The 22388-nt window shown below is 41.4% G+C and overlaps 1 protein-coding gene across 2 annotated transcripts in view; it reads right to left on the bottom strand.

Annotated features, from left to right (window-relative positions):
• Positions 1–250: 250 nt before the first annotated feature.
• MTHFS (methenyltetrahydrofolate synthetase) overlaps positions 251–22388 on the bottom strand; it is a 209384-nt gene continuing 187246 nt past the window's right edge. Inside the window, exons 4-6 of one of the 2 annotated variants that reach the window (XR_002811419.2) lie at positions 13252–13472; positions 1205–1343; positions 251–1090 (exon numbers count right to left, since the gene is read on the bottom strand). The gene's annotated coding sequence lies outside the window, so the exon portion shown is untranslated. Of the gene's footprint in view, positions 1344–13251; positions 13473–22388 lie in introns of both variants that reach the window. The other variant, XR_002811418.2, reaches the window with a different exon arrangement.

Below are 22388 nucleotides of genomic sequence, written 5' to 3'. Positions count from 1 at the left end.
GTCCATAGAGACAGAAAGCAGATTAGTGGTTTCCAGAGGCTTGAGAGAAGAGGGATGGGGAGTGACTGCTTAAGGGGTATGGAGTTTTTGTTTGGGGTGGAAATAGTGGTAATAGTTGCACACATTGCAAATGTGATTAATGCTACTGAACTATACAGCTTAGAATGGTTAAAATGGTAAATTTCATGTTATGTGTATTTTATCACATTAAAATAACACTAGGAAAAACAGATGGCAGAGTCTTACTACGTTTCAGCATGTAAGAGACTGTACATTTATTGTTTTTTGTTTAAGACATCACCCACAATAATCTTTGCGATTCCTACCAAACTACCCCTCCTCCTGTCGTGGTTTCCCCGTCCTCAGGTTCACATTACTGTGCTGGTGATCACATGCAGCATTATCTGGGTCTATGGACACCCATGCCGAACCTTAGGAGTCAAGCATTCTGCCTGCGCCATTCTCAGAGCCAGTCACACGTGTCTGCAGAAGCCTGTGATCCACAAACAGATGGGAGTTTCCTCTCAATTTATCCCCTGTGAACTCCTTCCACACCACTTGGAAGCCCACTCTCACAACCAGACCCTGAGGGTCAATTTGGAGGCTAATGACATCCATATGGACGATTCTTGAACAGAAAGTGTGTGCAGCTGTTGGGGCTACCAGGACCAGATGTTCAGCTGGTGATCTTCTTGGGCTCGTAACAAACTTGTCTGAAAAGATGTTCAAAGAAGACTGCCTGCTGAGAAACTACTGCTATGTCTTAGAAAATGGTTTTCTTTCATTAAGCCCAAAATAGAGGGCCTGAATTTTAAGGAACTTGGGAAGAGAAAGAGGCTATGGTTAAAAGCAGAGGTTGCCCATTGGCAGTTGTGTGGTTGACAGACGTGTTGTTTGGCCCTCACAGCACTTGTTTTTTAAGTTGCCATCATTTACAAATTGCTCACCCAGGTAGCACCTCCTACATCTCACACCTGGCTTGCCTTCCATGCTTCATATCTGTCTGGCCAGAGCACAGATTTGTGTTTGTCTTTCCCAGTTTAATGACTCTGAGGTATCACATGATTCAATGACTTCTGAGCTGCTGCTCCTGTGTGGGTGTTAAAGAATAGTTCATAAGCAGAATAAGTACGTTTTGTCTTTGTTTCTCTACAATGAAATCTATTTTCAGCTCCCACTCAAAGCATATAATGATTCTTTTTACCTATATGAGGTTTGAAGCCTTCACCCATTGCCAGAGGGTGCAAAGAACACAGTCATATTGGAGAATCCAGAGAACCACAGGGTCATTCAGGTGAGGAATCCGGGGTTCTGAGATCTCAGCCGTGACTGTCACCAGCCATCTGTTGGAAGGAAGCAGAATCTTCATACATCTCAACTGATATAATGTTGTCCTTCAAGACGGTTCTCTGAGTAAGGGCACAAAACAGACTGTAATACTTTGCCAAATCCCAGCTCCTTGTCCTCCTTGTAGTTTAGCCAGTCCACGTTTCCCAGCCTCCATTCATTTTGGAGGTGCCATGTGGCTGACTTCTAGCCAGTGGGGCAGAAGTGAGGTGTTTCCCATGCACAGTGCTCCATCCTCATTCGCTTTCCACGGGTGGAGTGGAGAGGAGCTTTGATGGAGAAGAGCCACAAAATGGAATAAGGATCCTGGGTTCCTAAGTCACTGCCGCCTGCCACTGAAATGACTGCTCTTCCTCCCCTCTTACCCTGCTTTCCCCCCTCATCCCACACCCCAACTCTCTGTGTTCTCCAGGGTGGCATTTTCAGTCCTCCCCTCTCCTCATGATACCTGCTCTCCTTATGTGACCTCAACTACTACCTATGAACTAATGCTGAATACCAAACACTAGTCTATATCCTTTCTGACCAGAAATCTCAATCCCAGCAGAAAGAACATGGAGAATTCACAGGAACATGCATTAAAAAGTAAGAACATTCTTGATAGTAATAAGGGCTTTGAGGAAAATAAAAATGGAGTAATGAGGTAGAAAGTGACAGAGAGAATGGAATTGGCAGCTTGGATAACGTGGTTGGCTAAGTGAATCATTTGAAAGATGAGGGGTAGCCTTGGGAAGACACATGGGAAGAGGTTTTAGGATTAGGAATAGCCTAAGTGAAATCCCACAAGCTAGACCAAGCTCCGTGAGTTCAGCAGACAGAAATGGGGTCATAGCCATGTGGGAAGATGCAGAGGGGCACGAGAGGAGGCCAGAGAGGAAGACAGGGTCCAGACTGTGTAGAATCTTTCCAGTTTTGCTAGAAACTCACACTTTCTTAAGTGCATTAATAATCCATTGGAGGATGTGAAGCGTGCAGTTGTCATAATCTGACTTATGCTTTTAAAAGGTCACCCTTGCTGCTATGTGAAGAATGGAGTGGCAGGACCAAGGGCCAGTAAGCAGGCACCACAGTAGTACAGGGGCAGGGTGCCAGGGGCTGGGATTAGGGTGGAAACAGTGGAATTGAATGAAGAGAAGCGGCATCTGAGAGCAACACTAGGTCTCGCCGCAGGTTTGATGTGAGGGATGAAGACAATAGATTCAAGCTTTATAGGTCATCAGTTGGGCAGACAGAGTGGACCATTCAATAAGGCAGGGAAAACTAAGGGAGGAGCAGGTTGTGGGGAGGGAATAATGAATTTAGCTTGAGTTGATAGTGATGGTCACCGTGGTAATGGTAGTGCTGGTAAAAGCAGAAGAAAACAAGAATAATGTACAGGAAAACCTCATTGCTCCTATGGAGTCTTTAGGGAGAGAAACTATTTGAAAAGCATGTTTTAATTTAGAGCATGTATATGGAATAATTGAGGAAACATTTTCATTGATTCTCAATAAAAACTATAAGTAAATTTAACATCCTAGTGTGAGAGATGGAAGTTAGCTTGTGTGAGATAATAGAAAATATAGATATTGGTCTCTGCCCCTGGTTCCTGGCACAGAGATCCTAAAACTCTTGTGATTTCCAAAGTGATAAGACTAGGAGTACCTCTTGTTCTAATATTTGGTCTTTGACCTCGACCCTGACACAGGGCTCCTAAAACCCTTGTAAATTCCTAAGTGATAAAAGCACCAGGAATATCTTTTGTTCGAATGAGGTGACTCTACGTGGGCTCCTTGATGGCTCCTGGATAGGGGATGGTCACCAAAAAGACCAAGCCATGATTAGGAGGTTGGAATTTTCAGCCCTATGCTTGCCTTATCTGGCGAGGGGAGAGGGGCTGGAAATGGAATTCATTGATCATGGAGAAAGCCTCCGTAAGAATCTCAATTGTAAGGATTCGAGGAGCTTCCAAGTTGGTGAACACATCCACATACTGGAAGGGTGATGCACCCCAACTCCACAGGACAGTAGCTCCTGTGCTTGAGACTCCCCCAGACCTCGCCCTGTGTAGCTCATCCAGCGTTCATCTGTATCCTTTATCACATCCTTTAATAAACTGGTAAGTGCAAGTTAAGTGTTTCCCTGAGTTCTGTCAGCCACTTAATTCTGTGAGTTACATGGGCAGATTAATTGAACCCGAGGAGGGGGTCATGGGAACCTCTGATTTGTAGCCAAATCAGACAGAAGCTGTGGGTCAGCTGGGGACCTACTACTTTCGATTGGCATCCCGCGGGGAGGCAGTCTTCTAGACTCAGCCCTTAATATGTGGGAGGATCTGACACTATCTCCAAATAGACAGGGTCAAAATTGAGTTAAACTGTAGGACACCCAGCTGGTATAGCAGAGAATCGCTTGGTGTGGGGAAAACCCCCACACATTTGTGACCAGAAGTGTTGTGAGTGTGGCAGTAGTGTGACAGTAAAGGAGACACACAGGAAACAAAAACACAGAAGGAGGGGAAGACAGTAGGTTTTTCCAATACAGTTTGTATATGGAACGGGTCTTTAAGACCTTTTTGTCATTATCATATTAACTTCCCAAACAATGATTAGTTTTTCACTTCCTCCATGAACCCTGAGGTTACTCTATGACCTCACTGTCCAATCGGGGAACCATTAGCTGCATGTGGCTGCCAAGCACTGGAAATGTGGCTCATCTGAATTGAGATGTGCTCTAAGTATAAAACACCCATCATATTTGAGGATTCAGAGGACCAAAGAATGGAAAATATCTCAATACTTTTCATATTGATTACATTTTAAATAATATTTTGGATATATTGGGTTAAATAAATAAAATATTAAGATTAGTTGCACCTGTTTACTTTTACTTTTTAAATGTGGCTACTGATAAATTTAAAATATGTATGTGGCTTCCTTTACAGTGTCTATAGGACAGCACTGCTGTATGAGATTAGGAAAACTGATTTAATAGAATAGCGTGTTGCTTTCAAACAATTCTTATGATACTCCCATGGAATTTATTAAAAGTCCTCACCTGGTAAGTTTTATTTTGATCCAGAAAGTTCCAAAATATAGAAGGAGTACATGGATACAACAACTGTTAATATTCTTCTAATTGGTAGCAGATGTATAAGGTTGGAATCTGTATAATTTTTTATAGGTATGTCATTTGGGTTTGTGCTCAGTTGCATGTAACAGAAAACTGACGTAAGAGTGATTTGACAAAATGAGGGTTTATTTTTCTCATGCAACAACCACGGCAGAGTCGCTGGTTTATTTTTCTCAGGAAACAGCTAGTGCAGAGTTGCTAGCTTTGGTTCAGCAGCTCAAGGAGGGCAGGGATGAAGCCTCTGTGCGTCTCTCAGACTTGGACTCAAAGGCACAGAAGGTGGCTGCAGCTCTAGCTACCACATCCCATACACACAGGAGAAAAGCAACAAGATATCACCTGAGTTTGCCCCCCACTGAAAGAGTTTCCCAGAAGTCCAACCAAATAATTTCCTTTTCTATCTCATTGGCTTAGAACTGTGTCATATGGAGGCTTAGAAACGTTAAGTTCTTAGCTAAGGAGACAGAAATCCCTGCCATGACAAAGGTTGGAAACATCCATTATCCTGCCAAAGCTATGTCTCACTGGGACGCAGTCATTGGCTGATTGTAACTATTATACCACCACTCCCCTTTATCCTGTGTGCAAAGCTGACTAAGTCAAGGAAAAAGACATCTGGTCTACAGGCTTCCAACCACTTGTTAATACTCTCAAACCTATCAGGTAGATTTTCTTTAAATCATATTCCTATTGTCAGGTAATTCTTTCAAAGTAAAATTATAATGCATTTTTAGAGATACACTATATACATGTGTATTGCAAATTCACGGGAGGTGAAATGCTTAAACTACTGCAAAGAGAAAGTTAGGTCCCTTTCACTCAAAAATATCTGTCCAGCTCCGAAAGCATGTCTCCCTTGTAGACACTCAGGATTCCAAACAGAACAAAAAGCCCTCCTCTTGGAGAACTTGTAGGCTAGTCAGGGGGAAAGGGGAAAAAACAGACATATCACACGCCCAAATAACTGACATAACATTTAGCATGCTTATTGCAATAAATTTTGAACTTGTAACTATCTAACCGACCTGAGCTGGTTCCAGGGAACAGGAAGAGCTTATAGTGCACATAATTATACATCACTGATAATAACATACAGCACATTGCAGTGTGCGTGGTGCGCTCCAGGCACTGGGCTGTTGATTCCGCGTGCACTGCCTCATTTGCTCCTCACAACCACCTTTGAGGTGGTGGCAGTTATGATGCCCATATTAACAGATGAAGAGACCAGACTCTCTGGCTCCCTCTATTTCTCCGTCACAGCCCTGATTACAATCACGATTAAATACATAACTGTGTGATCATCTGCACACCATCATTCTTCCTGCTAGAGAGTTAGCTCCATGAGGGCTGGAGTCACATCTACCTCATCCTCCAATGTACCCCCAGGGCCTGGCTCAGTGCTAGGCACAGAGTGGACACTCACATTTTTCTGTCCAGTGAACTCATTAATAATTAGATCCAGGATAGCAAATGTATTTCATCGAGCATTCCAACTCTGTACTAATCACAGCAGCCACCCAGTACTAAACAGCTGATAAATAAAAACTTGCTTCATTCAACTGATTTTATCTGGTGGCTAATGGTCAGGCACCAGAAGTTAGTTTGGTTCAATAAAGATCATCTTCAAAATGTACTCATCCAAAGTAACAAACAAACAAACAAAATCCTCTACTAATGTCCCATTGTCTGGATTCTAATCTGGAGTTTATAGATAAGACTTAGGGCCCCCAAAGTCCCTGAGGAGATTCATCAAATTCTGCATCAGCCTGGCGAGTGATGTTTGCCAACTTTTCATACATTTCTTCATCTTCAAAAGAGAAATAAGAGGGCCGGCCCAGTGGCGCAGCGGCTAAGTTCGCAAGTTCTGCTTCTCGCCGGCCCAGGGTTCGCCGGTTCAGATCCTGAGTGCGGACATGGCTCCGCTTGGCACGCCATGCTGTGGTAGGCATCCCACATATAAAGTAGAGGAAGATGGGCATGGATGTTAGCTCAGGGCCAGTCTTCCTCAGCAAAAAGAGGAGGATTGGCAGTAGTTAACTCAGGGCTAATCTTCCTCAAAAAAAAAAAAGAGAGAGAGAAACAAGGTTCTCAGCTTCCTGGAGATGCTGTGAAGAATGAGCAATAAACAAGCATTTGTAAAGCAGTTGTCTTAAGCTAAAAGGCTTGCTGACCACAAACAAGTGAGAATTCATAAATCCCATTTCCATCATCCTATCCATCTTGGCTTCTCCCTGTCCATTTACTTATCATCATTTACTTTTAATCAGAAAATAAGTTACCTCAGCACAGAGGAGTTCTTAAAGATCTCATAGAAAATATGACTGAATGCGATCAGGTGTAGGCTACGAAAAATGCATTTACTGCCAGCAAATAAGATATCCAAATTACTCAAGCCCAAGCTATTTTCACTTATCCTTGGCTCATGCTGCTTGCTACCTGTATTCAATCAAGGCATTTGAGAGAAAATCGATTATACGCTTTCTCCTCAAAGCCTTGTATGTGGTTGCAGTCAGCTCCTTGAGCCAAACGGGGAGAAAAGAAAAGACAAAGAAGTAAAGAAAAAAAGAGAGAAAAGTCAATAAATGAAATGAAAAGACAGAACTCATGGCTTGTGTATACGGGTGTCCACATGGGTACCAACATATATGTCTTTTCACACAGTTGTTATGCTTTACCTGACCTACCATGGACACTCCAAAGGATCGCCGATACATTGAATGTATCTGGGTTGGTGCCTGGTGTTGAGCAGATATTCAATAAATTATTGTTTACAAATGGAATTTGCTTCAGATGAAGCCGCACTTAAAACTAGATCTTTACCTGGCACTAAAACGTTTCAAAATAATCATGATTTTATACTAATCCTTAGCATTTCTATTAGTTAAAAAAATAAAAGCTTCTGTCCTGACACCCTAACCCACAAACCTACCGTGAACCTTGTTAATTCCTAAGGAGGCACTGCGAAGTTCTAACAAAGCAAGAAGAGGGTTGGCTTTGAAGGCCATGAGAAGGAATTCAAACTTTCTTCTGTAGCCCCTGAGGAATCATCAAAACGTTTTGAACATGAAAGTAAAATGATCAGATTAATAAAAATTATACTCATGGTGACATGGAGGAGGAACCACGGGAGAGAAGCTGGGTGTAGGGACACTAGTTCAAAACGAGGCTGGTGGCAGAAGTTAAGGCAACCTGGCTGAGATTAGGTGGGCAAAGCAGGGAAGACAGCAGGGGATGGAGCTGAGGGAGCAGCAGGGTTGATGAGCACTAGATATGGTGGACAATTAAGACGGAAATGAAAGACAGGGAAGAAAGCGTGGGTACACGGCAGGAAGAGTCAGGAGGCCCTGCAAACACTGGCATGATGAGGGAAGCAATAGGCAAACCCATTTTGGGGTAAGAACCACCCATTTACTGAAACTTTGCAGTCTCCCTATAGTATAAAATGAAACTTCTACTTTGAGTCAAGAGTACATTTAAACGCTACCGCCTGCTGGAGAAAGCACACGCACAGGCAGAGGAGGCAAATGCAGCTGGACGTCCACTTTGACCCATTGGCCCCACACAAACCTGACGTAAGTGTTTAGGTGCTGGCAATCTCAGTTAACCAGAGCCAAACGACAGGGATCTGCAACTAAACACTTAGGTCCATAAGAGAATGTGTAAAAGGACAAGAAAATCTGCTGTCAGTGGAAGGCTTCATAAAGCAAATTTCATGGCACATCCTGAAGACGATTCAAAGAGCAGTAAAAAGGAGAAACACGCTTATTTTATCTTAAAATGTTAATCCATTTATTATCATATAGGACATTATGATTCTAATTTAATTTTCCTAAAATAGTTAACCATGTATATTAATTTTCCAGTTTTTATCCTACCAATTTTAAATGCTGTCATTATCATGTGTGAAATCTCACGTAATTAGTCCATATCTGTAGTATTTTTCTCTGTTGTTACGCTATTTTAATTATTGTGGCCTTAAGTGTAATGTCTAAGAGGGAAATACAAGCCTCTCTTGATTCAGGATAAATAAAATGAGAAATCTGAATTTCTCCTTTAAGTACAGTGATCAACTTCTAAGTTACAGAAGGCCTGCTAGCAAGCTGGAGGGTTAAAGACGGGAAAAAAAAGCATTTTAAAGTGAATACATTTTCACATGTTCAACAGTAGCCAATTTTCAGTGGCTTGGTAACAATATTTTCTTGAAGAAAATATGAATAGTCCTAGTGCCAATAGATTTAATATTTAGTTTTCTGTGGTAGATATTAAATCTCCTTTGTTATATAGTTATTTTGAATGCCTTTGAAACATTATTTGGATAATTGCAGAAGTTAAAATAGAAATATTTAAAAGTAAATAGAAATATTAATTGAATTATTGATAGTATGAGAATTAATAATTTAAAATTGTGGAAACTGCGGTAAAAGATTCATCAGTGACCTTACTAAGAATTTTTTAAGTGTTATGTTATAATAAAAGAAAAAGAAAGAAAGAGAAAAAGAACCATACACACTTAAATTGTTTTGAGGTGTTAAGGTGAGTAATTCACTTATTCATCTTCCTACTGTATTAAAACTTTTAACAAAATGATGCCTGACAGTTTGTTTTCTAATAATGTTATGCAATATGATTTAGTCTGGATTTGTTGACTTTATTTTCTACAAGTACAATTGGGAGATAATTCTCCACATTGTCTCATGTTTCCAGATGTCTTACAAGCATAGCACGGACTCCCTTTGTTCCAGACTCTCTCTTCAAGGGTGTTTGTATAGCGAACAGCCTTGGAAAATAGACAGAGTGTCTTTTTCCAGAGCAAAGGGCAGACTTGTTTACTGTCCAGTATAATAAAGATAATGAAGACTGGTAAAAGGGCAATTCTAGCTAATAACAGTGTATTTAAAGCTTTTTTCTTTACAAAGAAAAAGGGTCCTTAGGAAAAAAAATTGAGGTCAAATTGTTAGATTTCAAATACTGAAAATTTTAGGTCCAATTAACCCATCCTGGAAGAACCACAGGAGCTGAGGTTCTCCTAATCTAGCCCAACTATCACCAGCAATCACTGATGCTCATATCAGTGTGAACCAAAATAAACATTCATTGAACAACCCCCTCCCAACTGAAAGAGTGCAGCATTCTGGCCTCAGTTTGTAGTCCCTGAATCTGGTCCTTATCTCTACATATTCTACCACATACTACACTCTTATTCCCTGCAATTGTCAGCTAAAGATGACCCTTTCCCCTGCTGCCGCTGAAGCAGAGGCTAGCAAACTATGGCCCACCATCTGTTTTTGTAAATAAAGTTTTATTGGGACACACACACACACACACACACACAATCAATACAGAAACTTAAGGAGAAAGTAAACTGGTTTTATAAGGTGTATGCTGATGGTTTATGAGATTTGCTCAGTTGATTGGGTCTGGGACCCTGAGTGACACAGTTAAGTCAATCCTGTAAGTTGGCCTCAGCCTAATCCTCTTGATAGCAGTCCTAATCAAATAGCGTATGAGACAAATTGGATGGATTTGGTACCAGCCTTATCAGAGTGACCAAAGAAAAGGCACATTCATGGGAAGATTCACCAGAAGCAAAGATGATATAGAAACGAGGGGTGGATTTTGTTGGAGATGATTCTCTACGGGTCTCTCACATTTCTGCATGTCTTGTGAGTGGAGGCACTGGGTATCTGTTCAAGGATGTGCATATAGCAAAGAGCTTTGGAAGATAGAGTATCTCCCTCCAGAGCGAAGGGCAGGTTTGGTTATAGTCTAACACAATAAAGATAATATCTTCTCTGGTGCAAAACTCAGGCAGGTTTGCTTACTGTCCATTATAAAAGATTCAGGTTCTCTAAGCGAGGAGCTCCTCAGCTGTGATGAAAACCAAGTAAGTGCACAGCTTCCCCCTGGACTCCTGTGCACTGCCCCATTGGCACTTGGCAGGCAAGAGGGACCAACACAGCCTGCCATTCACTCTGTTTACTGCATCATGAGTAAGAAATTTGGTCTTGGACCTAGGAGTCTGTATCTTCCGCCAGCCTCTATGAAACTTTGGAAGGTTAATTTGCTATCTTGCAAATAGAGTAAAATTTCAGATTATTTACAGTTCTTTTAAGATTTTCATATTTGCCAAAGCAAGAGCTCCACTCTCCCGCTTTTTTTTTATTTTTAAAACTTTTCTTGCCCATTCCTATTTGTCTACTCTTTCATGTGAATTTTAGAATAAAATTCTCCCTTCTCCCTAATTATTGGGATTTGCACAAATTGAAACACATTCAATTTATAAATTAATTTGGTGGGAACTGATACCTTTTAATAAAGTTTTCACCTCTGGGAATATGTCTACCTGTTTAAATCTTATTTTATGTTCTTTAGTGATATTTTGCCATTTTCTTTATACAGGCCCTACACATTTCATGCAACATGTATTTATAGTTTGTGCATTGTTTTGGTTTGTTTTTAACCATGGAGATTTGAATTGGTTTTGTATTCTATTTTCTTAAGTAGTTAGTGCTAGCTTAGGAGAAAAACATTTTTGCACATTTATTTTATGGCAACCTCACCAAGTTCTGAAAGTTTTCTAATTGCTTATATATGACTTCCCAGGTAGAGAAAAAAACATCTGTAAATAGTAATAATTTTATCTCTTACTTTCCAATATGTATGCCTCTTATTTATTCTATACTTATTGCTTTGGCTAGAATTTCTAGAAAATTATTAAATAAATAATAATAGCGAGCATCCTTATTTCTGATTTTCACAGAATTGGTCTTTCACAATTATTACTTATAAAGTTGGTTCTATATTTGAAATAGGTTTTTTTCTAATATTAATAAAGCACCTTTGGCTTTTTGGCAGACATTAATAGGTGTGGGCTTTAAAAAATGATCATATCATCAAATAACTTTGGGAAATGCTAACTGTGACCACTTTTATAACTCACAATGCATATGATCACATTAAAGTTCCTGAGGAATGCTCTAGTAAAGAAATATCTTTAACTTTTTTTAACCCATAATTTCCCAAAGTTACTTAAGCATGGATTAGTAATCTATCTCAGACCTGGCCTTTCCTATAATGTCTTATTGTTACCTTCACATATAATGATAACTGGGCACATAATGGACTTTTTCTCCTCCAAATTATGCCCCTCACACTGTCTCATGGTATTCACTACTGCAGAGGAATGGTCTGAAGCAAGCCTCATTCTCGCTCTTTTGAAAACCTGGTTTTTTTTTCCTATCTGGATACGTGTGAGATTCTTTAGTCATGATTGAAATTCAGGATATCACCAGGGTGTGTCTACATATTAACGTCTTTTTGTTAATATTGTCTAGAATATTGTCTTAGATGGTCCTTTTAATACCTAGATTCAGGTAAATTTTCTTTGATGCTGTGTTTGAATATTCTGTTGCATTCACTTGCTCTCTCTCAGAACTATCAAATATCTCTGTGTTGGATATCTGTTGTCTGGGTTCCATTTTCATCCTTTTCTCTCTGGTTGCTCTTAAGCCTCCTTTCTGCTGTCTTCAGGACGTGCGTCTCAAGCTTTTCCTCCACATCAGGAATTTAGTTGTCTACATTCTTCTCATTATTCCATCCAATTTCCTGTTGGTAGCAATGCTTTTATTTTGCCTTCTTTTCTTAACTTTGCCAGCTTTTTATGCACCTCTGTCCATTGTCTTATCATCTCAGCTTCCCAGCTTGTTTCATAGACTTACGCAGTGATTAAACGACATCTAATTAATGGCATCAAGGACACAGTACAGATTGGTAGGCACTGTGGCAAATTGGAAAGCTCATCCCCATGTGAAGGTGCTCCAGCCAATGCTGCCCTGGGGGACTCATGTTGCCAGATTTGCTCTTTTTCCAGGAGAATCCAAAAATATGAATTTTTAAATATAAAATATATTTATTTTTAAAAGATAACATTATTCTACTTTTTAAAACACATTATTCAGGCCACTTTTGTGAGCCAGATGCAGCCCTTAGATTACTAGTTTGCAAACTTTGATGTCTGGGATTATAAGGCTCTGAAGAATTCTAAGTTGGGAGCATCAGATTTTAAAGAAAATAACATAAATTTAACTTTGGATATGTTAAGTTAGAAACAAACTGATGAAATCTTCCAGTCAGCAGTTGGAAGTCAGTACCTAGAAAATGCCTTTGCATCGTTCTACAGACCAAAACACTCTCCGAGGACGTCCAGAGCCAATGTCCCCGACGTCTCTGGTGAATCTGACACTACTGATATCCTTCCCCCGACAGAGCAATTTCTAGGTCCCAGGCTCTGTGCTAAGTGATTTACACACATTGTCTGACTGAAGCCCACACACTCCTAACATATAGCTTAACTACCATTACTACTAAGGAAGAATAAAATAGACAGTAAAAGATAGTATGTCCAAGGTCAATTCATATTTTAGAAATAAGTGGACTAAACTGAGGAAACAGGCAGATCAGAATACACACACACACACACACACACACACACACACTCACACAGTTAACACTAGTTGGTTTCTTCAAGGGCTAACAGGCTGTGAAAATCTGGCATTATTTTCTCAGTGGGGCACGGTATAGTCACCATCAAGGAAAGACAGGTCAGCCCCAAATGGGGTTGTTGAGAACATGATAGCCCTCCCCACATTACAGAGATAGGAAATGGGGGTGTGGATGCCATGAACCTGGGGTCAGCAGCACTGTGAGACTTCCTAGGAAAGACACAGGGGGAATCTGGAGATTGTAATGAGAAACACCAAGGCAGGAGCAAGATGCCAACCCAGTGAGACTTACCTAGAACTTCTGGGTACTACACATTCATTGTAGGTAATAAGCAGGCAGGCGCATAGCCAGTTCCTCCCCTATTCACTAGGAAGCATAATCAGAAGAAGCCCTGGGGCAGGAAACAGTTGAGGTTGGCTTCCCTCACGTCCCTCTGCGCAGGTTCTGGTCTAGGAGCAGTCTGCACAGCTGATCGCTCTCCTGACCTTTATAAGCATCCAGGAATTTGGCACCTATGATCCAGAAGAGAGAGTCAATAATTATCAGAATTTTACACAGAGGCTCAGAGAGGTTGTGTAAGTTATCTAAAGCTGCACAACTCATTAGCAGAGGGCTAGGATTTCAATGCGGGACTGCCCCACTCTGCTCCTCCAAATCCTCTGGCTTCCTGAGGAGGCTGCAGCATCTGGACCTGCTCAGTCACCTGTCAAGTAAGTCCATTTGACATTTTGCAAGTACCAACAGGTGTGGACGGAAGTCTCAACTCGGAAGTCTCCATAATCTGTGCGCTGGTTCCTGCAGTGAAATGAAGCCAGATGGGTTGGAGCTGGGAAGCAATATGTCCTGAAAGGCATCGCATGGGGAGACGCATATTGACAGAGCAGTTGTCAAGTTGTCTCCCAGGAGACTTTGAATCTGTAAATGAAACAGATCCAAGCACTTCTAGGAAAGGAGAATGTTTAAAGGACGAGGCGGCCGTTTCTCCCTTTCCTTCATATCAAACGTCATTTGCTAAACTGTTTTTTAGCAAAAGCAGGTGTTTTATACTCAGAGCCTCTTTTCATATTAAATATATCCCTGGTTCACATATTTCTAGCCCAGGATGAATTCGACATGGTATTGAAATTATCAAGGGAAATCAGTCAAGGAGACAATGTTAGAAACAGATTGTCTGAGCTGATAGCCTGAAGAAGTTATTTTAAAACAAACCAGCAGCAATAAAGAGGAGATGGGCAGCTGTGTGTGAGGAAGCACTAGACAGGGGAGGAGACATGGCATTGACTAGCAGCGGGGGGCAAATGCACCACAGGGAGGTATCAGACAGTCCACACTGAGGGAGTCAGAGTTTCAGACCATTAGACATCACCCAATTCCAGACAATAAATGAGATCATTTATGGAAGAACCCTTTGAAGATATAAAACATTCAAGAGTAAGGTGTCATAATTATTATTCTTATCATTACTTAGTCTGTGGTGCTGGGTGCCTGTCTTTGGAGGACACTTTCAGACCAGAGGTGAATGAGAAATGTCTTTAATACACATTTGGGCTCTTTTCTCTGTATTTGTCATCCCCAACACTAGGGTCAGGCTATAAAACCAAGCAAGACAATGCTCTATATTAATAATAACCATCCATCAGGTGTGCACAGCAACTCATAGTCTGCAAAGCATATTCACCCCCATCATCTCGGATCTCCCCACCATCGCCCCACTGCAAGGGAGTCAAAGTTGAGTCCTCTCCCCACTGGTGAGGACAGAACTCTTGGCTGTCTGTTTCTGCCTTCTTGCCATAAGAACTCCACTCTCTTGGTTTCTCTGAGGTGATTCGTCTTTCAAAATCAAAAGGCAAAACAACTGGGGGCTGGTGCACCAGTTTATTGAGTTTTCTGCTTTGGATGGCTCTCAGTCAGAGAAGAGAATGCGTGCATGTAACTTCCTTCATCCCACACTCCCACATGTCTAGTCACCCACATGTCTCAGAAACACCAGGGCCATCCCTCCTCTTTCATTTTTACTTGTCTTCATGCCCCACCAGACTGTGTGCAGCTAGAGGGAGCTTATTCACTGTAGTAAGCCCACTGGTTATCATGGCACCTGGCCTTAGGAGTGTCAAATAAAAGATATGAAATGAATGAGTAAGTGAGTGAAAGGCCTTCTGGTATTGCTAAGCTGTTCTACTGGCCAATGGATTCCAGTATCTGGGTCCTAGATCCTTGACCTTTTTCACACCCCTCCAGAGGGTGCTGTTTTGCCATTCTCACCTCCTTCCTTCCTGGCAGAACATGATTTTATTCTGGTATCTACCTCTCCCACACTGCTTTGTGTTTCTGGCTCAATTTCATGCTCAGCTCTGGAGATAGCTTCTGACTAGTCCAAACTCAACACTTCCCTTCACTTTGAAATAATTTAGGGTGGTGCTCATTGAATGCATATGCCTAGTGAATTCTACTCATTGGGCCTGAGAATCGAATTTTTATGAGCTCTGCAGGTGATTCTTATATTTGGGCAACTTTGGAATTCCTAGTCTAAATTAAGTAATGTGTCAAGCCCTTGGCAGTTGCTATTGGATTGGGACAAACCCGACCTTGGCTGACCTAATAAGCCTGAAGAGAAGTATGAACAACCCATGGTCTAGGGAGAGGTCTCTCATCTCTGCAGCTGGATGTGAACAAGGAAGAATATAAGCAAGAATATATGTTGTCCTGATGCTGCTGGCCACCATCTTGTACCCCAGAGGGGAACCAGCCTAAATATCAAGCCACTATTGATGTTGATAGAGAGGAGAGAGAGAGAAACTGTGTCCTTGATAACAACCCTGGAACACCGAATCAACCAACCCTGGAGAAGTTAAACTTCTCATTGTGTGAGATAATAAATGTCTTTATTGCATAAGCCACTGTGGGTCAAGTTTTATGCTACTTGCTGAAAGCATCCTGATTAATGCAGCTCCTGGCTGGCAGCAGCTATACTGCGTCTAAGATGTCCAGCTAAACAGTGAAATCCAATAGTAATAAAAATAGTTAACACTTGCTGAGTGTTTGCTGTGCCAGGCACTATGCCAAGTGGTTTACATCGAATATTTCAATCATTCGTCACAGTCATTCTATCAGGGAGGTTCTCATGGGATGTCCTCATTTACAGATGAGGAAATTCAGGAAGACAACATTTAAATAACTTGTCCAAAACAAGTGGCAGAACCAGGATGTGAATCCAAGGAATCAGACCCTAGAGCTTACCGTATTAACCACTGAGCCAAACTGAGTTGCTGTGTGTTGAAGCCCACTGGTATTCAAACAAGCTCTTCTACAGAAAGGCAGAGCAGAATTTTGTCAATAGGATTTTACTATCCAGGACAATTGGCTGAACTCCACCAACTGAGGTACTAACCCATGCCAGAAGCATCAACCAAGAGAGAAATGCCAGCTTTCCACTGGAAAAATGACAGCAGGTCTGGGAACCCTGGGCGACGCTCCCAGTCAACCTCAGAGACCTTTAGTATGTCCAGTCCTAGGACCTCAGAGGAGGGAGGGGCCAGAGGAAGGAGCAGTAGGTGATCTCTACTGTTCAGATCAGTAACCCCAGCTGCAAATCAGGACCCATCTGCAGATTGTAAGCTCACCTGGGTGGATAAGCAAGGGCAGGGAATTCAAACGATAACTGAACATGGTCCAGTTCACTATAAAGGGGTCATCCCTATCTCCTTATATCTTGAAGTGGGTTAACTTTGAATTGATTCTAGAGGGGACTGCATCTTCTAAATTGGACAGAGATGAAATATCAGTCTCCAAACGCACACCAAGGTATCCAAATAAATTCCAGTCTCCAATGCCAAAATATAAAGCCAATTCAAGCAACTAACGAAAAGAAAAAGTAAAAAGGCAGCCAGTTTTTGTACTGTTTTTTGTGGGGGTTTTTTTGTAATCCATGTAGATAACCATTCCGTAGCTTTTACTTTTCAGTTGGCTACTCTAAGTAGCCAAAAGAATGGTGACATGTCAATTTATTTTAAAAAAAAGAGCCATATCTGCTCCTAATATGTTCGTACATCTTTTACAGTTCTCAAAGTGCTTTTATATGTGATACTTTACTTGATCCCAGAACTTTTATGCTTTTCACAGACACTGAATGCAACTCTACTTCAGCCTGGGCAGCTAGGCATTGAGGCTTTGCTACCCAGAGCAGGGTCTCTGGACCAGCAGTTCCAGCATGACCTGCAAGCTTGTTGGTAGTGCAGCATCTTGGCCTCTCCCTAAACCTGCTGACTCAGACTCTAGTGATTACCTTGCACCACTCGAGAGGATAAGATGACAAATAAGACACAGTCTTTGTCCTCAAGGAGCTCAGAAACTAGAGGAAGAGAGAAACACAAAATTGGGCAATTGCAATACACTGAGCTAGATGCTGTGACGGAATAAAGCTCAGAGGGTCCTGGGAGCCCAGAGGAGGGCGTGCTGGCCCTGGGAGGTCAGGCAAGACTCCTGGCAAGAAGTTCTCTCCAGCTGGCCACAGTGGAGAGGGAGATGCCCCCCTGAGAAGGTGCGGGAGATGGTTCTCACAGAAAGGAGGCCCCTGTTGAGACAGTGAGCCTGTCTGCCACGTTCTCCATATCCAAAGCCTTATTGGGAAACACTAGCAATGATATTCTTTAGGCACCAGCAGACTTTGTGTGCCACAGACAAAGAGGGGACTTTGTTTGTGCCTCAGAATCTGGGAAGCAGGGAAGGGTAGCCATGGAGTTTGAGGCTGGGTGTTTAGCAACAGCATATGGTCCCTGTTACATGCCATAATGTTTTCATTTTCATTTAATTACAACTTAGTTTGCACATCCTCTTAGGTAATTCTTTATCCAGCCCTAGTAGTATACAGGGACATCTGAATCCCCTATAGAAGAATGAAATGAAATAAAAATGCCTCTCTCTTAACTCATTGCATGGAAAAGGTAACTGACACCAAATAATGTCATTTCTGGTTCCAACAAAGCATAAATGCTGAAGTCAGACCTTATTAAATCGATGGACTCAGCCCGAGATTCCACAGGCTCTCAGAGAGTCATGATGACATGTCAAAAGCTGTCATTTGGGAGTTGGAACGAGGAAAGAAGCTAACACAGTTGGTGGGGGTGAGGTGCTGTCTGCCAGGTGCTGTGCTAGATGCCTTATTTTCTTTGGTTCTCACAGTGGGGCTGGGCCTAACTGCCCCTTGTGACAAATAAGAAAGCCGAGGTGAGAGAGACCTCTGTAGGGAAGGTATATTGGACTCCAGACTCCTCTTACTCCACCCCTGGCTATTTCCACAGAAGGCACTATATCCCAAAAGCCTTCTTTTTCTGTGCCATCCTTCCCATCTCCATCCCTCTCCTTTCCTCTCTGTCTTCCATCACCCCAAACTCTGTGTCTCAGGCTTTCAACAGCTGCACACATCACCAGGGTGCCTGTGGGTCCTGCTGACATCCCATTAGTGTGAACTTCAAAATGCACTTAAATCTGCAGTTCTGCTGATGATTATTACCTGCCTTTTAACAGCAATGATCCCTGTTTCCACTTCAGCTCTCTTCTGTCTTGCAACCCCCATTGTGAGCAATTGATATGGGGCTTTCACCTACAACATCCTATAACTCACATTCTATCAGCTCCTAGTTTTCAGTTTCCCACTCAAGGACACATGGTAAGCCTCATGGGGGCCCTGATGCTGGGAGGGTGGTGATGTTGAGGCAGGGCCAGAGCAGAGGTGAAATAGGAAGGGTGCTGGAACAATAGGGCCTCAGGAAGAAAAGCTAGCGAGAGCTTAATTGTGGTGAAGGAGAGAGCCAAGGCTGATGATAGAAAGGGAGTGCTCAATATCCAAAGAAGAGCCAAGTTCCAACATAAATGAGACAAAGAACACAACACCAGAACTGGGAGAGTCCTGAGTAAGACGCAATGAGTAGCTTGAGGTGAGTCATTCCAGAATCATCCTTTTAAGCAATGCCTCGGGTAGTTTCTGCAAGTGGAACTTGCGAGGGGAACTTAAAGGGATCTGCAGATCTGATCTTACATGGCTTTAAAAGCTCTTTCCCCACATACGGAAGGCTGGATGGCCTACTCATTGGTCAACATTGCCTTCAGTTTGAAACTCATATTTTTTCTGTCGAATACCTTCTTGAGTGGTATAATCAAAACAATATAAGTAGAATGCCGCCTTTCCTCTTCTAAGGGTCCTGGTAACCATTTTTGGAACTTTCTTTGGGAATACCTATTTTGGGTTTTGTGGAATTAGAGGAAACGTATTCGGACTTTACAGCTCACAGAAGGATGACCTATTTTCAGCTATAAACCAACAAAGAATGACTGTCTCCCTACACACACACACACACACAGACACACACATCTGTGCCAGTGACCCAACAGCTACTGTCAAGTTGGTGGCAAGAATGAGAAATAGAACAGGGTCAGCAAACTTCCAGTGGAGGGCAGATAGTAAATATTTTCAGCTTTGTGGGCTATACAGTTCCTGTCACAACTACTCAGTTCTACTGTTGTAGCATGAAAGCATCCATAGACAACATGTGAACGAACGGATGTGACTGGTTTCCATTACTTGAATTTCATATGAATTTCAATATTTGAATTTTATATATCATGAAATATTATTCTCGTTTTGCTTTTTATTAATCATTTCAAAATCTAAAATACATTCCTAGTTCACAGGCCAACAAAAGCAGGCAGCAAGCTGGATCAGGCCTATGGGCCATAGTCTGGCAACCCCTGGTTTAGAAAGTCCCTATGCGAAATGTGGTCTTGCAATTAAAACTAATCTCCTTTCCAGAATATTAGATACCTTCATATCATTGGTTCTTAATCTTATAGGCAAATCAGAATCATCTATGGATCTTTTCTTTTTTAAAAATTCCAAGGGCCAAAGTTTTCCAAACCTACTGAATTAGAGTCTATGGCAGTTGGGAGGGTTATTCTATTGAATTGCTATTCCATAATTTATTGATGTACCATATATTATTGAATCCCTTATTGATGGACAATTAGGCTGTTTCCAGCTTTTCACTATGGTTGTAAGATACTATAATTAGCATCATTGTACACACATCATCCAATTATGACCTTAGGATAAATTCTAAAGTTTTTAAGTGCTGAGTCAAAGGGTATAAAAATTTCCAAATTTCAACTCTGTTCCAGGTGGTGCTGTGAGTTTGCATTTTAAGACACAAAACACAACCCTCCACTCCAAACCAAAACAATGATTTATCTTAAACATAGTTGTATTCAAAAAAAGTGATAAACATCTCAATGGATCAGAAATGGGGGATTAATATATAGTCTTGGGCAGGGCTAAAGCTGTGGATCTTCTGGGTTCCAGGGCCATTAATAGACAGAAGCAGCTCATGTTCAACTTCAGTAGGGGGCAATGCCAGGCCAGGCTTGTGAAATCAGGAGCCAGAATAGAACTGAGGTGCGGCTCCCTCACTTATGAACAAAGGTTCAAAGAAGTTAGCCCACCTCCCTGGCTGTGTTCTACAGTAAGCTGTTGCCAAGGTAGCAGGAGGGATTAGAGACGTTTTTCTCAGCCAGGACCTGTGGGCCAAGCTATTCACAGGCTCAGGAGCTGGATCTGAAATGTTCCTGTGGGACAAGGGTCTCAAGCTTCTAACATAAGACCTGGTTTTGAACTGCAAAGATGAATGGGCCATGGGGAGGCCACTATAAAACTTCTAGACACAAAGAAGTGAGAGTGGGAGAAGAAAAGCAAAACAGGCCAGGAATGGCTCCTGCACATGAGCCAGTTTACTACAATTGCGAGGCATATGAGGACAGCTGATGCCATGAAAGACAGACAATAAGCACAACTTACAGAGTAATTCAGTCCAAAAAATTTAAGATAATAAAGCAATCTTCCAAAAAAAAATGCCTCTAAGGAAAGCATGGTCAATATTATCAAAAAGATAATAGAAGATATATGGGGGCTGGCCCCATGGCATAGTGGTTAAATTCGGCTCTCTCTGCTTCAGCAGCCCAGTTTCATGGGTTCGACAGCCACTGCTTGTCAGCCATGCTGTGGTGATGGCCCACATACAAAACAGAGGAAGATTAGCATAGATCTTAGCCCAGGACTAATCTTCTTCAAGCGAAAAAAAAAAAGAAAAGAGAGGAAGATTGGCAACAGATACTAGGTCAGGGTGACTCTTCCTCAGCAAAAAAAAAAAAAGATAATGGAAGGTATACAGTTATATATTTTAAACATTGAGGAAAAAATCAATTTTTGTGTATAAGTTAAAATTTTAATGAAAAGAAAAAGAAATATGAGCCATAATTTACATATTAGTGGTAGTAAAAGAAAGAAGGGGAGAGATGGGAGACAAAGAAAACTTCACCAAGCCAGGTGAAGACAGGAAGAAGAAACAAATAAATCACAGATATAGAATAGATAGAAGAAACAAGTATAATGTATAGAAACCAGAGTAAATGTAAACAACTTAAACTCATATTTACATCAGAGAATATAAATCGGACTTTTTACTCCAATTACATACTTATAAAAATAGACATATTTAAAATATAACACCAACTAGATAAAAAAATAAAATTTCAGGTGAAAATTATTATCATTATAATGATAAAAGGAAAATCAACCAGGAAGAGACTTCCAATTAACGTTAAATATGGCAGATTGAACACTCTGTTAACTTCAATCCTTTAGATCTCAAAATTACAATAAAGAGATAAAAAGGCTTAAACCTCAGTTTCTTAAAGCTTGAATTTGGAAAGTGACACAGCATCCCCTTCATTGTGTTCTATTGGTCGAGCAGTTACTGAGCTCAGATTCAAGTGTAGAGGACACAGACCCCACCTCTTGGTGTCAACGAATTTTGGAGCTATGTTTTTAAAACCACCACAGATATGAAGGATGGAAATAAAAGTGTGAGCAATCATATAATAGCAGCCATTATGTTGCTTTTCTCCTTATGGGGAGAAAGAAACAAATGGAGGAAAGGAAATATTTGAAAATGTAATGACTAAAAATTTCCCATAATTCAAGAACTATGTAAATTCTCTGTATAAATAGGTCTTAGAGTGTTGAATAGAATAGACAAGAGGGGAAAATAAGAGTTAGACATATTGCGGTAAAATTAAAGATACACATACCCATACACACACACACACACACACACACACACACACACACACTCACACTCACGAAATCCTAGGAGCTTGCAAAGATAAAAAATAGCAAGCATCAGGTGGCCAGCCCCGTGGCCAAGTGGTTAAGTTTGCGTGCTCTGCTTTGGTGGCCTGGGGGTTGCAGGTTAGGAACTTGAGCGCGGACATAGCACTACTTATCAAGCCATGCTGAAGAGGAAAAGAATAAAAGAGGAAGATTGGCAACAGATCTTAGCTCAGGGCCAATCTTTCTTACCCCGCTCCCCCCGAAAAAGCAA

Source organism: Equus caballus, chromosome 1 (genome assembly GCF_041296265.1).
Source record: "Equus caballus isolate H_3958 breed thoroughbred chromosome 1, TB-T2T, whole genome shotgun sequence".
NCBI lineage: Eukaryota > Metazoa > Chordata > Mammalia > Perissodactyla > Equidae > Equus > Equus caballus.
The sequence above is the reverse complement of the archived record's forward strand: the minus strand, read 5'-3'. Positions and strand labels throughout refer to the sequence as shown.